Below are 23,648 nucleotides of genomic sequence, written 5' to 3'. Positions count from 1 at the left end.
AATAAAACTAAAAGTGAGTCAGTTTGTAGTTTCTGCTCATATAATAATTTTTAGAGAAACAACTGATCCTTAGTTTTTTTTAATTGATATATTTACTAAAATCCAAAGTCTAATCTTGATATAGAGATATATACGTATCAAAGAACATCTTCCATTTTGGAGGAAAAACTCACTTTTTATGCCACTATATTTTCCCTAGTAAAGCAGACCTTGATATAGTTGCCATTAGACAGGGTCTGCCGAAGTTAATTCTGAACGATATTGAAAGGTCAGTGCACAGACTCAGCACTCATATTTTCATGCCGGTAACACGTGTGAACTAGCTGCTTCTTCCGTTTAACATACAGTGACCTTGTCTTTGGATTTAATGAGGAAATTATACATGCTGTAGTTACCTATTTAGCAAATGCTTCAGAATTGAAGGTATATCAAAGTGAAATGTCACCAGAAAGAGATGGTGGCAGCCTCACCATCTGGCAAAAAGAAAACCAGAGCTATCAAGCCCATTGACCTGTGGAGTCTTTGTGGTGGCTTGTTCTAAGGTAGAAACTGGCAGGAGGGGGGTGACTGCTATGTTGCCAAAGGGGACCCAGTATGTGATAGCCTCAGTAATGCAAATCCATTTGCAGTATGTGTCCTTTGACATCCTGTACAAAATGCCCAGAATGTGCTGCCCAATAGGCTCACACGAAACTGGGGAGAACCAGGGAGAGTACCTATTAACTTAATTACTGTCAGACCTGTTTGATCTGGTCTTGATATATCCATATGGCTCAGTGTTCAAAAGACTTCAGGAGTCGGCCACTCTCCTAATAAGCCTTGTTAATTTGGTAATGTGAATGCTTCTTTGATTGTGACAACAGAGGTTTCAAACCCACTCAAATTAAACTAAGCTAACCTTATTAAAACTTCTGAATTACAGGTTTATTCAGAGGGCTCATACAGTGAAGGGAAGGAGAAAGAAGAGGGGAGGGTATTGGAAATGAAGAAATAAGTGATGATATAATCCCTAATTTGAATTTTCTCTGGTTGTGAGAAAATAGCATTGATGATGAAACCACATCAGTCTATGAAGATGAATTTAAGCTTTCTCATCTTTCTGAAACAAAAAATTGGAGAAAATGAAAATGAGTATAGCTCCTAAACATATATGTAACCATGATCAAGGTAGTTCCTCTCTCCTAATGGACTCTAGTTCTAGATTAAAATGAACTGAACTGCTTTGAGGGGAACTTGACTTTTAAAGGAAGGGAGACAGTTTTTCTTTCTTTTTCCTTTTTTTTTTTAATAAAATGGCATCATTGCTTCTTCCTAGGAATTCCATAGAAAGCATCCTTTTAAAAGGTTAAATATGACTCATTTTTAGGAGCTCCTCAAAAACAAGGTCCCTTCTAGAAAAGCTTTTCAAAATAGAAAATATCCATTAGATGAAGGATAACTATTTCCTCTACCATCAAATAAATGATTAATATACAAAAGGGTCACAATTTGAGTTTAGCCAACAAGCTTAAAGCATAAAATAATAATACATTATAATCATTATAATATCCCTGAAAGATGAAGTTACTTTAGGGAATGACAGTCTTTTTTCAGACCTTTACTTTCTGAGAAACTCAAAATGTCTTCCTTTTTTGGACAAAAGGGACAAGTCTTAACCCTTATTAGTCCATTCAGTTGCAGATGAGGAGGATGGATGCTCTCTTTCCTGTATGAAGTGCTATAAACTCAAGAATCATCTCTCAACTCTGAGAAAAAGCCAAAGTTGAAAATGTTTATTTCTCAGGATTGCAGGCTGTTGGTTATAGATTTGCATATAGAAAAGAAAACATAAGAAAACAGACAGAAGACAGACATAAAAGGTAGCCGAGGACTCAGGTTTGCTTGAATAAATAAATGTTGATTGTTATTATCATATGCTCAAATTTCTAGTAATTGTTGCTGCCCAAGTTGGGAGAGGGGAAGGGAAAAGGCATGAAATCTTCACCCTCTGTTACAGGGAGTCTAAAGAGGGAAGACTGGAATCTCTCTCCTTCCCCATCTAGTGCCAAAATTAAGTGAAAACTTTTTCCTCTCTCCTCTAATAGCCTAATTAGGATGGAAGGATGTTCTATTTTTGTTTTTAAGGACCTCATCCATTCTGATACTCATCAACCAACATGTATTTAATGATAGGAACCTATAAATAATTGTTATGGCATCTCAGCAAAACTTAAAGGCATGTCTTTCAGCAATAGACTCGTGTGCATATCCAACTTTGGGCATCAAATTTGTTACAATAATTTCCAATGTTTTCTATAATTCAGTGTAAGCCAAGAAGCATTTATTTGATATTTACTATATTAAAAATAAAAAAAACCTTGCCAAGGGCTCAGGCTATTAAAAACAAAATCACCTAACCTACAGGTACTTGCATTATAAAAAGGATGACTAGTATCAAAAGGAAAAAAAAAGATTCAAATGGCAGACAATTCCTGTCAACTTCCATTTAATTCATTCAATTTTGACACTAAAACATTTATAAAGGACTTAATATGAACAGGGCATTGTGCTAGTTTTTTAAGATACTTCAATGAATAAAATATGATCTCTGTCTTTAAGGTACCAAAACATTTCCCCAATTAGTTTGCACCAACATGCTATATATATTTTAAAATACATATCTACTACATACATTACATAAAATACATATCTACTAAAATCATGTAGGGAGAGTGAGAGATAACAATTAGGCAAACTTAGTGTTTAACTGGTCTAGGTGAACTGATATATGAGAAGTTATTCATAGGGGTTCTTAATTTGGGATCCATTAACTTGTCTTTATAAGCCTTTAAAAACTTTAAAATATATATATATATATATATATATATAGCAATGTAGTTATATTAATTTATATATAACAGGTATATTAATGTACTTCTTTAAGACATATATATATGTTTCTATTTTCAAAATATATAATTGATTTGCTTTTAGTTCTATGTATTATATTTTATACATTTAAAAAAATTATTCTAAGAGGCTCATAGACTTGACCAGATTATCAAAGAACCACATGACCACCTCCCCATCAAAAAAAAAAAAAAAGGTTAAGGACTCTGTTTTGAAAAAGTTTCCAGTACCTTGGGAAGATTCCCAAGAGGGGACTTTTGGAAGGACAAGGATAAGATTTGCAGAGGATTGGGAAATGTGATCAGATCAGGAGCTGGACTGATAAAAACACATTCATTGACATATTGAAGTATGAATGGGTCATACAGTCATAGGCATTTGGGTCCTCTGAGATCTTCTGGACCAACTTTCTCATTTTGCAGAGGCCTGGAGAGATTGCCAGGTAGTTTTAGACTGAGGATAAGGATCTGAATCTCCTAGGTGCCTTGTCAATGCTCTTTTCACTTTACCTGTATATACTTCTTATATCTCCCCAGTTGCTCACTCCATCCTTGAACACTTTCCTCATCTCCTCCCAAATCGGGTCACTCTCCCCATTCCCCTCCAATATTGCTGATAACCCTCTTCCTATATGAGGAATTTTTCCTCATATGAACTGAGTAGTAATCATGTTACACTTCTACCTGCTGAACTGCCTGGGATAGAGGAAGGAATAAATTGGGGAACGAGTTCTGAAAATGGGAAATCATGGTGGCAATCCCGTTATAAACCCCTGGAAAGCATTCAGAATAATTCCTGAAAAGAGGAAGTTTTCTTAACAAGTCACAGTGGGGATTCCTTGCCTTATAGGTATTTACAAGCCATTGTTATGTCTCCAAGTTACCACAGAGTGGCAATGTTTCAGAGCATAACTAATATCAGCATTAGTGGTGTGTGTTTCCTGCCTTTTAGTCTTTCTATTTTTTGTTTAAATTGTGATTCTTAATTTTTCCATCAAGATCCAATCCCCTTAGAACTATCCCAATCCCATTCCAAAAGGGACGATAACAATTTCTACTTAAAGTCATCAGAAAAGAGAAGTGGCTGGAAGGGGTCCTTGGGCATCTCCCCACCATCCAATGTAATAGAAATTGGGGGAAATCGAGTATTTCCTTCCCTACTTTTAGAGCCAGAAGGACCATGGGCTGATTTTTCTTTGCTGCTAGTTCTTTGGCAAAGCCTAAACTCTAGGGGGTTCCCAGAGCATGACAATGTGACTTAAACAGGCTACAATTTAATCCTGGCAAACTGCAGAAGAGGCAGAAACACAGGGGAAAATACATTTTTTTGTTCATTTGCCTGGTGTGTATGGAGGTGGGGTGGGGAAGAATAGAGGGAGTGAAATCCAAACTACAAGTTCACACAGTCTCTTCCTTGAAAAATAAATTTTTTATTACACTTAACTTTTATGAGGAAGTACCAGGAAAGATAATTCAGAAGGTATTTACAAGGAAATATCTTCTTGTTTAGTCATGTCTTATCCAGCATGACCCCATTTGGGATGTTCTTTGTCAAAGATACTGAAAAGGTGAGCCATTTCCTTTTGCAGCTCATTTAACATATGAGGAAACTGAGGCAAAGAGGTTTAAATGACTTGCCCAGGGTAACACAGCAAGTAGTCAGATTGGATTTGAACTCAGGTCTTCTTGACCTCAAACCCAGGGCTTTATCCATTGTACCAGCTTGCTATATCCTAGGTATCTAGGTTCTCTTAATTAGCAAACAGACATACAAATGAAATTTATAGAACTTGATTAAGAGCCTCCATTCCAAGATATTATAGTCAGATTTTGGAAACCCGAACTGAGAGACATGATTTGATGAAGTTTTATTTTCTGATTTGCGATTTTCTTTTAAAATCCTAACTGATCATAGTGTGGGAGTGACCTTGGACTTGTCAAGAATATAAAGACTAGCAGGCATTTTCTATCAAAATAGAAGTGCATAGAACACAGTACAAGCAAATAAGTCATACCAAAGCCAGGCTTGTCATCAGAATGTCAATGATCATGGGATGATTTTCTTCACCATAATAGCTCATGAAATTACTAGGGTACAGATTGTAATTTATCTCAAAAAAGAGATTCCCTCATTCTGATTAAATTATGGCTTTTCTTGATGACTTGGAGTTAATTAATTTATGTGAAAAGTCTTGAAATATAATAAAACAAATTAAATTCAATTTATCCATTCATGTAAATGAACTTTTCTATTGTAAATGATAAAAAGACAAAAATGCAATATTTTGGCAAAAATAAATATTGGACAATACTGTATTTACCTTGCCACTTTCATGATCCATCTTTCATTGAAAAGTGAGAAAAATTTTTCTACTCATAGGTGTTTGTTGAAGAATCCAGTGCCAGCTTTTATGTTTATAATCCCAGGACAGGGTTTGAGAATCTTATAACTGGAACTTGGCACCCTGTTGTTCCTATCCTCACACACCTATGCTATATTAATTGTATATGTCATTTGGTATACATGTGTGGGTATTGATATATACATTTCTAGTCCACACATTTCTATTTATTTCTTTTTAAATCTATAATCATTTATTCTCATTCCAACCTCCTCTCCTGGGAGGTATAGGTGGGGAGGGGAGGGGAAGAACGGAAAAAAAATAGGAGTAGCAAATATGCATAGGCAGACAAAGTAAATGACTATATTGACTATACACGTGTTTTGTAAATAATTATAACATTTTTTTCATTTTGTAAGCCTCCATGTTTTGTGGTTTCTAATCTTTTGCCACACAAACATATATCCATATGTATTTATAACTGTATGTATGCATGTGCCCACATATACTATACAGCATTGTTATACTATACCATTTTATTGTCATGCTATATTGTTATATCATATTAAATGTATATAATCTTATATATGCATATTTAATATTTACTTGATTCATTTTAATTTAGTTATTTGAAGAAAAGATTTATGGATTTTAAAAATTACTTGTGTGGGAACAAAGGAAAAGAATTTATATTTGTAATACAACTAGAAAACTCAACAAATATAGTCACTACTGTAGGAATAAGACATTCAAACATGATTTGGATTTTATGTCAAATGAGAATATTTGATACTTTTATTTTTTATGTAATGTAGAATATTCAGGCTCAAATTATTTGAATTGAATCCTTTTTCAATTTTTATACATGTTTTTAAATGGTATTTGAATGTACTGTGATAATATGAATCATTAGCTACATATTAGAGAAATTCCTCAAATTCTAATAGTTATTAAACTGTTTGGCATAAACTTATCTACATAGTTTGAACTTGTGGCCTGACTTAAAAGCTAATCTTTCTTAAAGGAGAAGGGAGAAAAATTACAAATCTCTGCTGCTTCTAATTAAAACTCCTAATGAATAGATGACTGAATTTGAATCTTGGGGTTTTTTTGGACTCTAAGTCTAACATTGTTATCACTACACCTAGCACATTGTCATCACTTAATAAGTAATTTTTAAACTGAATTTATTTTTTACTACCTTGAAACCTCTTCCAACTGTAAACTGATAATGCACCTTATCCCAACCTCAGCTCAAAAATACTTCTTCCTTTCCCAAAACATTTCTTCCTCTCACAAATCCATTAGGAGTTTTCTTGTTAAAGATACTGAAGTGGTTTTCCTTTTCTTCTCCAGTTCATTTTTTACAAATGAGGAACTAAGGCAAACTGGTAAATGTCTGAGGACAGATTTGAACTCAGATCCTCTTGACTCCAGGGTTAATCCTCTATTCACTGAATCACCTAGCTGACCTTCTGATGGTGGCTGGCTTGAGGTAAATTATCATTTCAGTTCAATAGAGGATGCATGAGCCTGGGCAGGACGTTTAATCTCTACTTATACCTTTCATGACAATTTATGTCTTCCCTCGGTCACTTGCTGATAGCAATCTGCATTTGTGGAAGAAGTTTTGAGAGAACTTATAGATATATAATGTGAGAAAGTATAGATCCTTCCAATATCCCTGCATATTGTAGAATTATGAGTAGATGGTTCTGCGGATAGAATACCGGGCTTGAAGTGACGAAGAAAAGCATTGTCTCTATTAGGTTCAAATAAGGTGATGATGATGATGATGATGATGATGATGGTTGTCCATCATTGTCATTGCCTTCAAATAAGATATATTTTTTAAAAGTACTTGCACCATACTTATCCCATGGTAGGCACTTAATAATATTTATTGCATTCCCTTCCCCCTTTAGGTAGAACAGCTGGGTTGCTATTCAGGGAGGATTTTGAGTCTTGCTTCAAGAACTGATAGGCTTCTGGGCTTGTTCATTTAACCTCTTTGTATCATTTTTTTCCATCTGTAAAATGAAAATAATAATAGCATTTAACTGGCAAGATTGTTTTCAAAAACAAATAAGACAGTATGCATAAAATGATTTGCAAAACTTAAAGCTTTATATAAATTTTAACTATTATATCTTGTAGACACATAAAATTGTGGAACCCCTACTGAAAGACATCATGCTCCAAATCAAAAAGGGCTCTTCGACATTGAAATTTTGCCAGACATTTTTGTGACTTTTAATCAATAGTAATCTATGAAGCTGAATTAACATCCTAACTTCTTCAAATTGTTTTCTTGATCTTTTACCAAATGTTTTATTAAAAGTAAAACCAGGTAGAAACTGGATTTCAGAGTGGGTAGAGCATTGGACCTAGAGATAAGAAGACTCGCATTGAAATCCTCCTTCAGACATTAGCTTTGTGACATTAGAAAAGTCACTTACCTTCTGCCTTAGTTCTTTCAACTGTAAAATGGGGATATTTATAGTATATTTATATTTATAGTACCTTCCTTTCAGGGTGGCTGTAAGGATAAAATAAAATATTATTTGTAAAGTTCTTTGCAATCCTTGAATCAATACCATTGTAATTACTAACATTACTACTACTATTATTACAACAACTACTATTAGTATCATTATTATTTTCATTATCAGTTTATAGGAGCAAACTTTGGACCTTCTCCATGCTGCGAATGGTGCTACAAAAATGATCTCATTTATTGCTCTATTCTTGAATTAATCATATATAGAGACATAGAATTTTAGGGTTGGAAAGTGAGGAACCTTAAGAGACTATCCATAAATCTTCATTTTATACTTTAAATACAATTTAATTCTGGCTATTTTTTAGAATCACACTTAATTTTTAAATAATTTTCTAGTCTTTTCTTGCTTCCCCTCTGAGTTTGGGGTTGGGGGGGAGAAAGTTAGCTTACCCTGTATTTGAACTCTATTTCCTTACAACTTCAACATTTTCTCTCTTTTTCTTCAAAAGACTTTTTTTTTTGCCCTGAAATAGCACTTATCTTCTTCATAAACTTGATTAACATTTGCAAATATTCCCTCATGTTCTTTGGTCAATACCTATTTGAAATTCCTTCCGTTCTTTGTGTGTTGGTTCAAAGTTTCTTTCCATTAGTTTGTAAGCTAAAAGGAGATTTAAAGAGTGAGCTCCACATTTCAGGGATTTAAAACTGCCACTATTTTCATTGTCCACGATGATTAATAGTTTTTCTTTTCCTGGATGTCTCTCTTTTCCTGGGCATATTTCTGTTTAATTCTTACAGTTGTGAAATTTTCATTCCTGGAAAACTTCAAGAAAAAAAATTCTTCTTCTGAGGTGAAATAAAAGACATCCCTATTAAGGTGGTAAATTATTCTGGGAACATTTATTAGCATTTCTTTCTCTTACAAGAAATTCTTGTCTTTGAGATTATCTGCTAGATAAGCTTTTGGATTCATGTTCAGAAATTTCTGAAAAAGTTACAGGTTATAGAAAAGTCTTGTTAACTATAAAATAAGCATCCAAGTAATCTTTATCTATATGGTTTATATTTATGTTCTCTTTTAAAATTTTTCTTAAAAGGGTAGGTAAAATTTACACATAACATTATTCCTCTTAGTTATATCAGCTGCTGATGTTGTCATAGGTGGGAGAAGCTCCTAGATTGTTAAAATATCATTTTGTATGGAATATCACATATTTTTAATGTTCTATCTGTCACAACCACTGAACTACCTGACTACCATGTCCTGAATGAAGCTTTCCCTGAATGATAAAGACTGATAGAGAATTATAGAAAATGAAGGCTGGGTAGTACTTTCATCTAAACCCTTCATTTTAATGGTAAAGAAACTGAATTCTAGAAAATGACTTGTACAAGATCATTGAGTTCAGAAAGGAATAAATAATCCTACCTAGCACTTTGAACCTCTGTATTTTTACTCTCTTTTTTGTATTTGTATCCCCAGAGCTTAGCATAGTTCTTGGTCTATAGTAAATATTTAATACATTTTCTATTATACCACCCTGACCAAAGTTCAATGTTCTTTCCAGTACACCAAAGAAGGAAATTGTTGCCTTAATTCTGGGACATTTAAAATGTTAGAAAGACATAATTTCTGGGTAGTTAATCAGTTTCATTAATGATGCTAGCTTTTTATTAATAAAAGAAGTCAGTGGCACTCTTGAATGCCAAAAACATCACAGTGACAGGCTCATGGCTAATATGCCCTTGGAAAAGTGAGTATTCCAGAGGGTAGCAATCAACTCAATTGATTAACAATAAGAGAATAAATATTGCAATTAATAGTATAATTATACTATTTCACAGAGTCTATCTCTGCACCCAGATCACCTTCACATACAAAGGCTCTATCTCCACCAAACTTACTTGAGTGAAACACAAGGAGGAGGATTTCACCCCAGATTAGAAGTATGATCTAGTTGGGTGGAGAAGGAGAATGTTCATCCTCTCTTCTATCAGCCCTGTCCTTGAGAGACTGGGCTTCAGATAAGGAAATAAGACTCAGGAAAAAGCTCTTCTCCCCAGTTTTAATAACTGATTGTTAATATGAGAGAGATGTAATCATTTTTCCCACTTTTTTTCTCCCTTCACAGAATGTCATTTTCCAAAAAGTAAATATGGAGTTTGTTCATTTTCCCAAAGATTCAGTGAGCATTTTGGAAAGCAAGAAGTATAACGATAAAAGAAAAGAGGGGAATATGTACCTATGTTTATTTAGTTTTTTTAAATGTAAATCCAAGCAGGAATTTAATCTCTTGTAAAATATTTCCTACCATACACCACTTAAGACATTTATAAGTTTTCTATAAATATTAATTAAAATAAAGACAATGTTGAAATGCTATGTTCCTTTTGAAAGAAACATTATGATAAGTACCATATTTGTTCTCATATTTATAAGGAAAAATATCCCACTTGTAATAATAGGGTACATAATCCAGAAACTTTGTTCCTGAAGCAGGTTCATAGTTTTACTCACACATTCCCTATTCTATTACATGTGTCGAAACACCTCAGCACATTAATCTTATTTTATTGAGTATATTCCACAGCCCCAAATATTCCATTTTCTGTCTTCCTAATATGTTAGAAATACTCACCTGGGCTTTCTTTCATACAATTATTTTAGACTTTTATATTCACATTTAAACTTTAATATTCAAGCAAGACAACAGAAAAGTAATCCCCAAACAATTGTACTGTAATTTTGTCTTTGCTACTATTTTTTATTTTCTCTTAGGCAGAATAACAGTAATCGGCAACAATGAAATAGTCAGTTTTGCCTCACAACTTTATCCCTTTAGAGATAAACAAGGTTAAAATTGGAAGAGGTAGTAATCTACCTAAAATTCATATAACAAATATTTGTGGGGTAATGGCTTGAACAAAGCCAGGTACTCAGAATTAGATGACAAAAAAGTGAATCAGACATGGTCCTCATGATTCACACTGGGTTTACAATCCACCCAGCAAATTATATATGGCCAAAAAAAGAGAAGTTTCATATCAGTCGAAGAAACTCTAAGGCACAGCTGAAGGAACAGAGGTACACATTCATCAGTTCAATTGAACATGTACATAGAGACTCAATCCAGAAAATGACTCAGAGTGTGACCCTTATTTCAGAGAAGAGGATTCAAGAGTGGGCTAGCCTTGGCAATCAAGAGTCAAACTATAGAAAGGACTTGGTAAGTCAAGGAAGGCTATTGAAATCATAAAGTATAGGAGGCATGTTTTGCCTACATATGCTCTACATGTAAGTCTGAGTATCATTATATCCAAAATTTATCCCATTCTCCCATGGATGCTATGTGTATCTGTGGGAATCTGTGCTCCTCATTTATTGGGATAAGGAATGATGTAGCTCCATCTCAGTAAATGCCTTTACTTTGAGTTACCCAATTCTGAAAACATTTTGTAAACTATCAAATAGCTACAAAGAGTAGATTACTCAGCAAAGGTAGGGAGGGCATTAATTCAGTTGAGTGTAGATTCCTAGCTTCTCCATTGGAAGAACTGTTTTTCAAGTCCTTTAAGGAAAGGGCATTCCTACTGCATTATGTGCTTATTGTTTAAACTTAGGAATCTAGGAGGCTCAGCCTTTAGAGTTCTACAGGTAGGACTGGGAAAACTTGAGCACAAATCTAATTTCAGGAATTTATTATCTGGGTGCTCTTGGACATGTCTGTTTCCCTCAGTTTCGTAACTGTAAAATGAGATTAATAATAGTAACACCCTCTCAGAGCAGTCATGAGTATCAAATGAAATAATAATTACACAATATTTAGTACATAAATTTAATATTATTATTGATGCTATTTCTTAGGCCATCAATTTACCAACACTTTGATGGGTTTTTTTTTTTATCTCAAGTCAATTGTCTCGAATGTATATTTTAAAAATTTGGTGGGGGGGGGGATTAGGGGGAGTAGACCTAGCCTAATTTGTTGTTATTTAGTAATTTTGAGCCATGTCAGATTCTTTGTGATCCCTTTTAGGGTTTTCAGGGCAAAGATAATAGAGTAGTTTATCATTTCTTTCTCCAGCTCATTTTATAAATGAGGAAACTGGGGCAAATAGCATTAAGGGTAGCAGAGTGGGTGTCTGAGATCAGATACAGACCCAGAGATCTATCCACTGCACCACCTAGCTGTCTATTCATCTAGATTAATTTATGTGACAGTATATCTCAGCAAAAATACTAAACTATAATTCATGGCAGAGTGTAATGAATAAAATAAGAATGATATGAAGTTCTAGGGAAATTAAAGGGAGAGAGTAGTAGCACCCAGTCAGGAAACAAAAGGATGTTAGGAAGGTGACATTTGAGCTTGGCTTTAAAAGACTGGTAAGTAAAGAGATAGAAAATAAACAAGAAGAACTGACAGGAAAAGTCAGCTCTAATTAGGAAAACAAAAGGACTATAGAGGCAAGTTCAGATGAATAATCAATTTTATCCTATAGCTTTCAATGAATGAAGAGGAGTTAGAAGAGATATTGCTGGGGTGGGGGGAAGATAGAAGGAAGAAGATAGGCAAGAGGTCTACAAAGCAGTATTTATGGAAAATGATTTGGTAGCCAGTGATGGCCCTGGGGTTGTTGGTGCCCCAGGCAAAATGTTCCTTTAAGATCTACAATTTCTTTCAGATATACAATGTTTGGCTCTGCTTAACATATGGACCTCCAGGCTATAGCCTTGGTTTGACAGAGCCTTGGGCTAGCCCTCCAAACCTCTATGTGAAGTATTAGGAGAAGTTGGAAATAAGGAACATATAAACCAAAAATAAATCTCCTCTCCTTTGGGGATTTGTTTTCCTTTTTTTTGCATCTCAAATAATCTTCTTTTTTACTTGTGATAAAATATAAAAATATTAAAAATTATATAAAATCCATTAAAGGTCAGGGGTGGGGAGAGATAGGATTATTTCTTTTTTTTTCCAAGTAAATTTTGCATTAAGAATTTAGTAGGTTTTTTCCTTCTCAGACACTTGACATTCACTAACTGTTACCTTGGACAAGTCATTTAACTCTGCATTGCATCCAGAGTCAACGCCAATCATCCTGATTCATATCTGACTACTGAACCTAGAGGACTCTGAAGGAGAAAGTAAGGCTGATGACTTACCACTCAAATCCAATGTGCTTTTCATGGAATCATTTTCCCAAGTTCATGATCTCCTTTAAGAATAAAGGACAGGGGCGGCTAGGTGGCGCAGTGGATAAAGCACCAGCCTTGGAGTCAGGAGTACCTGGGTTCAAATCCAGTCTCAGACACTTAATAATTACCTAGCTGTGTGGCCTTGGGTGAGCCACTTAACCCCATTTGCCTTGGGAAAAAACCTAAAAAAAAAAAAAGAATGAAGGACTGTTCAAATCCGACCTCAGACAGTTAATAATTACCTAGCCATGTGGCCTTGGGCAAGCCACTTAACCCTTTGCCTTGCAAAAATCTAAAAAAAAAAAAAAAAATGAAGGACAAACAGCAACAAATATACCTTATTTATTTGTTTGTTTATCTCTCTATCTACATATCTATGTATTTATTGATTTGTTTGTTTAGTCAATATAAGAGATAATTTGTGGAAAGGTTTCATACATAAGACACATAGGGTAATTGGTAGAATATTGGAATTAGAGTCAACAAGACATGACTTGAAATTCCGTTTCAGATACTTTCTAGTTGTATGACCCTGAGCAAGTCATTAACTTCTTTCAATTTCATTTCCTCATCCTAAAAATAGTAATAATAATAATAGCACCTGCTATTATTACATATCATATACATATGTTATACACATTATTACATATTATATACATATGTATAAATAAATACATACATATGATATATGTGTATGTTCATTCATATAATATAAACATATATTTGCTGTGCAAATATGGGCATAGCATATATAAGTACACATGAAACATTCATTTATTTGTACACTTACATGTTATATGCAAACTTTTAAAATTATTCTTATGTATGCTTGTATAAATGTGTGTATTTATATATATATGCATATATATATACATGCCATAAATACATAAATAACTTCAAACTTTAAAGCACTATAGAAATATTAGTTATTTTTAAATTATTATAATATTTTGATGCAGTGAAAAGAAGATCTGGGTTCCAATTCTAGTTCAGCCATTTATTAACTGATTGTCAAGGGACTCAGCTCTAGAGGATAAAGTAAAACTAGTGACTTTGCAAAGTCACTCAAATACAATTCACATACACCTCCCTGATGTCATGGTCTTTTTCAAGAATTAAGAACAAACATCAATAGCAGTATTGCCTTAGGTCACTAATCTTTTTTTGGTTTATTTGTGTGTTTTTACCTCTCTGAGTCATAGTATTCATCTATAAAATAAGGTGAAGTGAACTAAATGATTTACAGTGCTCCCTCAATAATCTTCTGATCCTAAATAAAGTATTGAGATTGAATACTTTGTTGAGTCTTCTATCCACTCAATAGATTATAACCTCTCCTTAGTTAGTGATAAATTCATTGCGGGTCAGAACTATTCTTTATCTCTGAATTTATAGTGCCTAGCACAGTTTTCAGAACATATTAAAATGCCTAATGAATACTTGTTGGTCTGAATTAAATTAAATACAAACTGATTTCCTAGTGGTCAACCTTATGATGAAGAGCCTCCTTTCACTCAGATAGCTTAGTTCTTGATCTTCAATGACCAATCAATGTCCTATATACTTACATTTGAAGCACTTATGGTTTTCTTCTTTGCTCCACAAAGAAATTTTGAGGGTCCACCATGGCACCCACCTCTACTTCTGAGAGTCTAACAATGATTTATCTTACCTAACCAGGAACAGCTTTTGTGCTAACCAGAGGGACACTGGCCATCATGCCAGACAAATCAAACTATAAAGCTGTTTGTGAATATCTTTTTTTGTTAAAAGGAAACAGAGAGCAGTCTTCTTTGGTGATGTTTTATTGCCCAAGATAACCCCCTTGTCAGGTTTAGTTTAACCAAAGCTACCATTACAACTTGACTGAATGAAACAACATACGCTTCTGTATATTGGAGTTCAGTCTGAGAGGGTTTACCTGCCTGTTATAAAATGAATTTTCTATTAGTTTGTGTGGCCATAAAGACTATAAAAGGATCGGTAGTCATCCCAGTAGAATGCTCACCCACTGTCACTCTCGGCTTATTATGTGGGAAGGAAGAACAAAAAACTCATAGTAACAATGCATTTTTAATAGAATCTCAAGCTGGCCTTCTCATAAAGAGCTATGGCTAAATACAGATGTGGCTGCTGGGAGATTGTATATAGGTGGGCTGGCTGAACAAAACCAAGGCAGGGGGACATTTATCCAACACAAATATGTGGGTTTCTCAGGTATAAAACCTATTGATTTGCTACTGTGTTACGAGATCTGTTTTCTCCAAGTGCTACCTAAATTTCCTGCACAAAACACTTTTTTGGAAAGCGACACAGCAGATAATCAAACAGTAATGTTGGCAAGGAAGGAGGATGTGTAGGAGGAAAGATTAATTCATAGGGTTTTATTGCAGAGACAAATGATAACATCACCAGAAAGCAAAAGAGTTAAGTTTAAAATGTGATATGATAAAGTAGTGGAATATTTAGAATTTTTTTCATAGTCTATTTGGGTCTAAACTTAATCCTCTCAGCTGTCCCCACTTATATCCTACAGGTCTGAAATACATTTGCAACATTTATTTTGCTTGTAGTGGCTATATTTTCTTATTCACAAATTCCTCAAACCAGCTAAGTACCAATATCCAAGTGGCATCTGAGGTGGCAAGTCATGCATGAGTGTAGAGGATAGGACTGCTCAATCATAAGCTAATTGTTCAATAAACAATTGTTCAAGATGCAACGCTTTCCAGTGGGGGGATGGGGAGAGGGAGGAAAACCCTTTACAATTCTTTTGCATGAGTTCCCAGCAGCCTTGAGGGGATCTTTAATCCCAACATGACTGAGGGCTCTGAAAGCAGAAGCAACTCAAACTCAAATGTGGAATAGCTTCCGAAAGAAACCTACTTTTCCTACTGGGCTGACATTCTCTCTCTCTCTCTCTCTCTCTCTCTCTCTCTCTCTCTCTCTCTCTCTCTCACACACACACACACACACACACACACACACACGCACACATCTACCTATTTCTCCACTTATTAATTTCTTCATTCATGGAGGTATTATTTGTTTGTTTAGATTGCAAGTTTTGTTAATTTCTGTGAATCATGGAAGTCAATAGATTCTGAAGAAACAGATTGTGAAGCTCATATCTGCTCAGTCTTCTCTAGTCCTTGGGACATGCCAACCCTCTGGATGGAGAAGGCCATAAGGGAGGACTCTTCCACATCCCCATTTAAAGAGGGTACCCAAGGGAGCCATCTCATCATTCCTCAACTGACTGTCAAAATTACATCACATACAAGGGATATTTTCTCTTCAACTTCCCTGACTAGAAGTCCTCTAGACTCTATATTACAGTTTCTCTTAGTCAACAAACATTATTCAGGACCTACTATGTTCTAAGTACTGGACAAAGTCCTGAAGATACAAAGAAAGGTAAAAGATAATCTCTACTCTCAGGAAGGATCCAGTCTAATGGCATGGAAATGATCAAGTATAACTAAGGATGAGGTAGCTATTGACACCGTGGACATGTATGATTCTTCATGACCTCATTTGGGATTTTCTTGGTAAAGAGAGGGGGAGTGGTTCACCATTTCATTTGAGGTAAACAGCGATAAGTGACTTGTCCAGGGTCACACAACTAATTAAGGTCTGAAGTCAGGTAGGAACTCAGGAAAAGGAGTTTTCCTGAATTCAGGCCCAGAATTCTATCCATAATACCACCTGGCAAACCCTCAAGGTTAAGTAATTTACCTAGGGATAGCCCTGGAATAGTCTGGCAATCACTGAAGCTGGATTCGAACTCAAGCCTCCCTGTTTCTGGGACTAGCCCTCTATCCTTTAGGCAATCTGTGTTCATGTTAAGGCAAAACCAACAAGACTGAGTAATTGATTGAATATAGGGGATAATAGATAGTGAAGAACTGAGAGTGCCTGGGTTACTGGGAGGTTAGTGTTGACTTTAATAGCAATAGGAAAGTTTAAAAGAGAAGAGGATATGGGAGGAAAGATAATGAATTTGGAGCCAATTTGAAACATGTTGAATTTATTATATTTACAGATGGAGAAGAAAATGGTAAATCGTTTCATTTTCTTTGATAAGAAAATCCTAAATAGGGTCATGAAGAGTTATACACAAATGAAATGACTGAATAACAACAAATATCTAAGAATATCTAGTTTAAGATAACAAATGAGCATTTGAAGATTTTCACGATTAGAGTTCAGAAGAGAAGTAAGGACTTGCTAAGTACAATTGAAAATCATTAGCATGGGAGATGCTGATATGACCAAGGGAAATAGTACTGGAAAAGCAGAAGAGGGCCTCAGGGATTACAGAAAATGACCTATTCAGGGATGAGAAACCACTGACCTCAAGCCTTATTGGTCTGGCGTTGTAAAATTCAATAAATCAATAATCAAATAAAATAAAATTTTAGGGGTAAATTCATTAAATGTTTGTTCAAATATAGCCCTTGAATGATGTTATAAATATCCAAATAACTCTTGGAAGAAAAAAGTATCCCCAGGCCTGAGATGATCCCAGAAAATCGACTGAGAAAATGCTGCCATATAAATATGAAGAGATCACAGAAACCTAAAGAGAGGAGAATATCTAGGGGAAGAGGATGGCTGACTGAATCATATATTACAGAAAGGTCAATAAGAATGAGAACTAATGAAAGGAAATACGATTTAACAAAAGATCATTAGTAACTAGAGAGAGAAGTTTCAGTTCTATATATTTATCGTATCTTATCAAGTGACAAGACTAATTTTGAATTCTTGATCTTTTTTTGTTTTTGGTTTATTTTCTTTAAAGAGGGCCTAGACATAATCATGTCTTTTTTCTTTTTTTGTAACCCCAACATTTGTCAAAGTAGATAGGACATAGTAGGTGCTTAATTTGTTTATTAATGGTTTAGGACTGACCTAATTTGAAAACTATATGTAAAAATCACTGATATAAAATTTTCAGAAGTGACTACTTTAAAGATTGAATAAATATATCTAATAAACATTTCTAAGTTTAAGGAATAATGCTAAGAGAGATCCACCATTAAGGACAGGACCTAGTTGAAAAATTACTGAAAAACAGTATTCAGCAGATAGCAGAAGAATCAGGAAAAGACAGTAATACAGAATCCAAGAGAGGAGAGAGTGTTGCAGTGTACTCAACATTGTCAAAAAGTGCAGAACTGTCTAGACAAGAGTTTAAGAAAAGGTCAATGGAAAAAAGTTTGAAAGGGAAATTTCAGTAAAATGGTGGGTCAGAAGAAAGCTAGATGCTAACAATTCATGGTCTATTTATTTAAATTTAAATCCCATTAATTAATAGGCTCATCTATTTATAATTCATATCAAAATATGAAATATATACATAATAAATACTATATTTTTCTATGTATGTGCTTATATTTATGAAAAGCTCAAATTTTTAAGTGATTTCCTGATATCTCTCTGACCTCTATAACCAGCTCCTAAATTGATACTACTGGTTTCATTATTTTTTTGTCAATAAAAATAAATGAAAGTGATTAAATAATATGTTTAAGATACCACAACTTAATATCAGAGATAGAATTTGAACCTAGGCCTTTCTGGGATTAGAACCAGACCATTTTGAATCAACACTCTCTCTCTTTCTATGACTTCTTGCCTCTCTTCAATATTAGTAACATTAAAAAAAAATCACAAGATTAGCACTTAATGACAACACGCTGAAGTCTTTAAACAGTTGCACAAAAAAATGATTCATTCCATAGGGAACCTAATTCTGGTTCCATCTTCCAACCATCTTTTCAACATTTTTATCAATAACTTGTATATAAATGATATCAAAAGGTATATAATTAACATAATTGTGGATCAACCAAACCTCAAAGGCATAGTTAATACATTAAATGATATAAATAAAATACCAAAAGTTTTAACCAAAAAAGTTAAACAATCAAAAAAGATAAATATAAAATTCCTCACTGAGGTCCAAAGTATCAGCTGCATGGGGATGCATAATACCAATTAATATGAAAAAAAGATTCATTAGTTCATTATAATGATGGAAAGAGGGATTCAACCTTGGAGTCAAGCAGACCTATGTTCAGGTACCATCTCTGACACATACTGGTTGTGTGTGACACATGATTTAAGCAATTCTCTAAAACTAAGTTTCAGAGAAGGTTCTGAGATAAGGATGGAGTAGGAGAGAGAAAGAGAAGGAAGAAGAAAAGGAGGAGATAGAGGAATAGGAAGATAGGACTTGAAATCATGTCATCTAAAAAAAGGAACAAAGGATTCCTAGCCTGATCAAGTAAAAGTTTAAGGTAACGTGAAAGTTATCCATATATGTTGCAAGAGTTTTAATACAGAATTTAGTTTTATTCTATTTTACAGAGAACAGAACTCAGAGCTATGACTGGAAGTTACAGGGAAGGAAATTTTCTGTCCAATAGAAGGAAGAATTTCTAAATCAGCAACAACAAAACAATAAGAGATAGCTGAAAGAAGAATGGTTTACTATAACATAAAATTATGAGTTCCTTCCCTATTACTGGAAGTGTTTTAGTAGACACTGGGTGTGAATGTGTCTATATTTATATGTGTTGGGTGTATAAGTTTAGCAAAGCTTCCTTTGGTGAATAATAATATCTCATATTTTATGCCATTTAAAGTTTTATAATCTACTTTCCATACAAAAAAAAACCTGTGAGTCAGAAAATATAATTATCATCTCAAATTTATAGATAAGAAAATTGATATAGAGACTTAGATAATCAATGTCAGAGGCAGGATTTAACCCCGAGGCTCTAAGATAGTAGTCCAATATTGACTCTCATTGCTTTAATTCCATTTTGGGATTACCTCTATTTTCATTATACACATTGTATAGGAAAGATAGCATGAGACAGTGAAGACATATCTCAGAGATAATATGGGTTTGGTTCCAAACCATCTCAATAAAATGAGTTGCAGAAGTTTTTACTTTCCCAGTGAATATACAATTATGTTAACACTATTCTGTAATCTATGAAGCATGTAATAGCATTATGTATGAAAATGTGTATACCTTAATTAAAAATTCTTTAGTGTTAAAAAAAATGCTAAGCACTATCTGAACTTTCAGTGAGTGACAAACTTTTATGCTGGTGAAGAGTCTTGTCTGAATGTTGATGGTGCTGACTAAACAGGTTGGTAGTTGCTGAGGGTTAAGGAAGCTATGGCAATTTCTTAAATTAGGACAATGAAATTTGTCAAATGATTTGTTTCTTTCTTTTTCACTTGAGGTTATTAATTGCCCTAATTTTGATATTGCTGTGACTCAGGGAATCTGGAGGCCCAAGGAGAGAAAGAAAGATGGTGGTGGTGTGGTGGGGGGTGATGGGTTGGTGGAGTAGTCAGAATCCAATTTGGTCAACTTATATGAACTCAGTTCATGGTGCTCCCAAACAATAACAATAACATCAAAGGTCACAGATATATAGTAATAATGAAAAAATGTGAACTCTTGTGAAAATGATAAAAATTGTAACAACAGAAACATACGCAATAGGAAAACTGGGACTGATAGATTTCCTTGACCCAGGGTTGCCACAAGCCTTCAATTTGTAAAGTGCAATTAAGTAAAATACAACAAAATAGGATAAGCCTGTATATAGGAAACTAGTTTTGGAACCAGGAAAATCTGAGTTTGGTTCTCACCTACTAGCTGTGTCATTTTGGGCTAATCATTGACTTCTTGGAGCTTTAGACAATTTTAGAAGACTATAAATTGTAGAGAAGTGGAGGGGTTTCCTCACCTGAGTGTTCACCATTGAAATCACACATCCAATCCTGAGTCCCTTCTAATGTCTGAGGTACCTGATGATTACCATATTACCAGCCAGGCACATACCACAGAGGAGATCCTTTCACTGGGGTATTGTGTACAGGATGAACTGAATTCTCAAGATGTTTGTAGCTATGCTATAATAAGTCAATTGTTCAATAGACATCAAATTCCTGCTCTGTGCCAATTACTATACTAAGACCTGGGAATGGAAAGAAAGATAAGAGGTAGCTCTTGCTCTCCAAGAATGGGAGAGATGATGTACAAACAAGATTGCTAAAGAATAAATTGAAATAGTCAACAGAGAATTAAAGAGAACTAGGAAGAGCTTCTTGTAGAAAGTGAAATTTTAACTGGAACTTGAAGGAAATCAAGAAATTTAGGAGGTTGCCATGAATGAGCAGGCAAACTGTGTCTGAAGCCTAACAGAAGTGAAACATCTACCATCATTGAGAGGAAAATTCAATTTGCCTTTAAATGAAGTTTATAGATTGTTTCTACCATACCTATAGCACAAACCAGTCACTTAAGTCTAAGAGTTAAATGTGTTTAGGAGTTAAAAGAACTATACAATGACTTATTATGGACATGTACCTGAAGGTGTAACAATGAGACAATAAAACCAATTTTAATATACAGGCCTTATAAGTAGCAATGTTGCATCCTACCCATAACTCACATAGTGTGAGTAATAAGGGAAGTATCCATTTAGCTAACTCATGAAAGGGACCCTCATACCCAGAATTGTATAAGTCACTGATATTAACCATAAAGTAAAAAGTGATTTTTCAACTTGCCTCCTAAGGTTTTTCAAATAAATTATTTCTAAACTTGTAAGATGGATAGCTCTCCCCCTCTATACACTACCCAGGAAAGTAATGGCATGGATAGTTTTTATGGGGAAAAAATGTCTCATGTGTATACATATGATTGTGTGCATATATGTATAAACACACACACACATATATACTTATATGTGCACATAAATATGTGTGTGTGTATGTTTACTTCTGGATTTCTTGCCTTTGGAGTTTAATTAATTCTTATATTCCTCTATTGCCTCATATTGTAATCTCTGCAAATCTTAGTTCAAAGTTTTGTGAATTACTATGACTTAATGCATTTATGCTTTAGTGCTCAGCATTCTAACAAGGAAACTACATTTAGCTAGGTTGATGCTCAGGTAACAGGTACATATTGGGAAGGATAGAATTTAGAATTGTAATTAAGGGTAAGGTAAAGAAGATTTTTTTCCAAGGACAAAATTATTTAGAAGATACCAAAACATAATATAATGATTTTAAAATATTGTTGACTTTAAAATAATGTATTATTTTATATTTTGGTAGCATTTAAACTACTTCAACAAGTTAGCAAAATTTATCATTTAGATTTGGATAGTATCAGATCGTACACATCTAATGACCTTTTCCCATTTCTTTTTTATCTTTCTGTAGCCTTTAACACTGGTAATCATCATCTTCACTTTGAAAAGTTTTTTGTTTGTTTTTGTGACAATGGTGTCTCTTGATTCTCCTACCTCTTTGATGGTTCCTTTGTCATTCTCCCTTCACCTAGATCACACCCATTAACCATGAGAAGCATTGGTAAATGTTTAACAACCAGCTCTGGGAGAGAGGGTGGAAAGCATGAAAGACATACTTTTAAACTTAAAATGCATTATTGATATTTTTCCTATAACTTTTTAAAGTCCAGACAATCTATAAAACAATAAACTAAGCCATGCTTTGAAGCATTTGTCTATTTCTGATATGTAAATGCTCACACTGAAAATTTAACCATCTGCTCTTGGAATCTAGTTTGAGCTAGCTTCAGCACACCCCTGGAGGACACCAAGCTTTTGTCCTTGGCCCTCTTCTCTTCTATTTGCTATTTCATTTGGTAATCTTATCACCTCTCAAGAATCCAGCTGTTATGTCCATGTTATGTCTCAGATTTTACCTAGCCCTAAACCTCTTTGACTTCCAGCCAATCATCTCTATCTCAAACTGAATGTTTCATAGATTTCTTAAACTCAACATGTCCAAAACAGAATTCATTATTTTCCCCTCACATCCTCCCCTCATCTACACTTCCAAATTTCTTCCTTGTTCCTTTTTTCCTGTTCCCTCCCATCCTTCATTCTTCTTTCTTTCCTTTCTTCTGTCCTTCCTCCCTTTCTTCCTTCTTTCTTCCTTTCTCTCTTCCTTCCTTTCCTTTCTTTCTTCTGTCCTTACTCCTTCCCCTTATTCAACCTCCCTTCTTTTCTTCCTTCAACCTTTCTCCCTTTTATTTTCTTTTTCTTTTTCTCTTTTCTTTTTAATAGCTGAGGAAACTGGGTCTTGGAGGAGTGAAATTACTTTAGTCCTGATACACAGATAGCAAGTAATGAATCTAGGACTTGAATTCATATGATTCAAATGAATGCGCTTTAAAAAAAATTATACTCTATTGCTTCTCTTGGATTCACATCTAGCCCTGTAGCAAGTTATGTAGCAGTTAAAAAAAAAAACCTATCTGTAATGGTGTTGAAATATGTGTAGACTCAGTGTCACTCACTTAATAAGAAAAGGAAAGAAAGACTATAACCTGCCAATATCTATTGAGGGATAGAGCAGAAAGAACAGAGGTCATTTATGAGTGCATTTTGTCCCTTTTCTCAGAGAGTTCTCTATTGACTCATATTAAGCTCTCCATGGGATCTTGAGCTCAGCGAGAAGAATAAAAACACTCGCTTACTGGCAGTTTCTCCTTTTCCTTCTCCCAGTTGCTTTAATTTTGTGATCCAATTGGTGTTAGCAGGTGGGCCCATTCATCATTCTTACAAACTGACTCCATATGGTGCGGTCCTATTTCCTAGTTTCTGCGTGGGAGATGAAAGAACAGTGTTTGCTGTATTTTTTAA

At 34.4% G+C, this 23,648-nt stretch overlaps 1 pseudogene; it reads left to right on the top strand.

Moving 5' to 3' along the window:
• The window catches only part of LOC141508014 (cathepsin D-like), a 129,844-nt pseudogene that overhangs the window by 14,050 nt on the left and 92,146 nt on the right, over positions 1–23,648 (top strand).

The sequence above is a fragment of the Macrotis lagotis genome, chromosome 1, assembly GCF_037893015.1.
Source record: "Macrotis lagotis isolate mMagLag1 chromosome 1, bilby.v1.9.chrom.fasta, whole genome shotgun sequence".
Taxonomy (NCBI): domain Eukaryota; kingdom Metazoa; phylum Chordata; class Mammalia; order Peramelemorphia; family Peramelidae; genus Macrotis; species Macrotis lagotis.
This window is presented reverse-complemented; position numbering and strand designations above follow the sequence as displayed.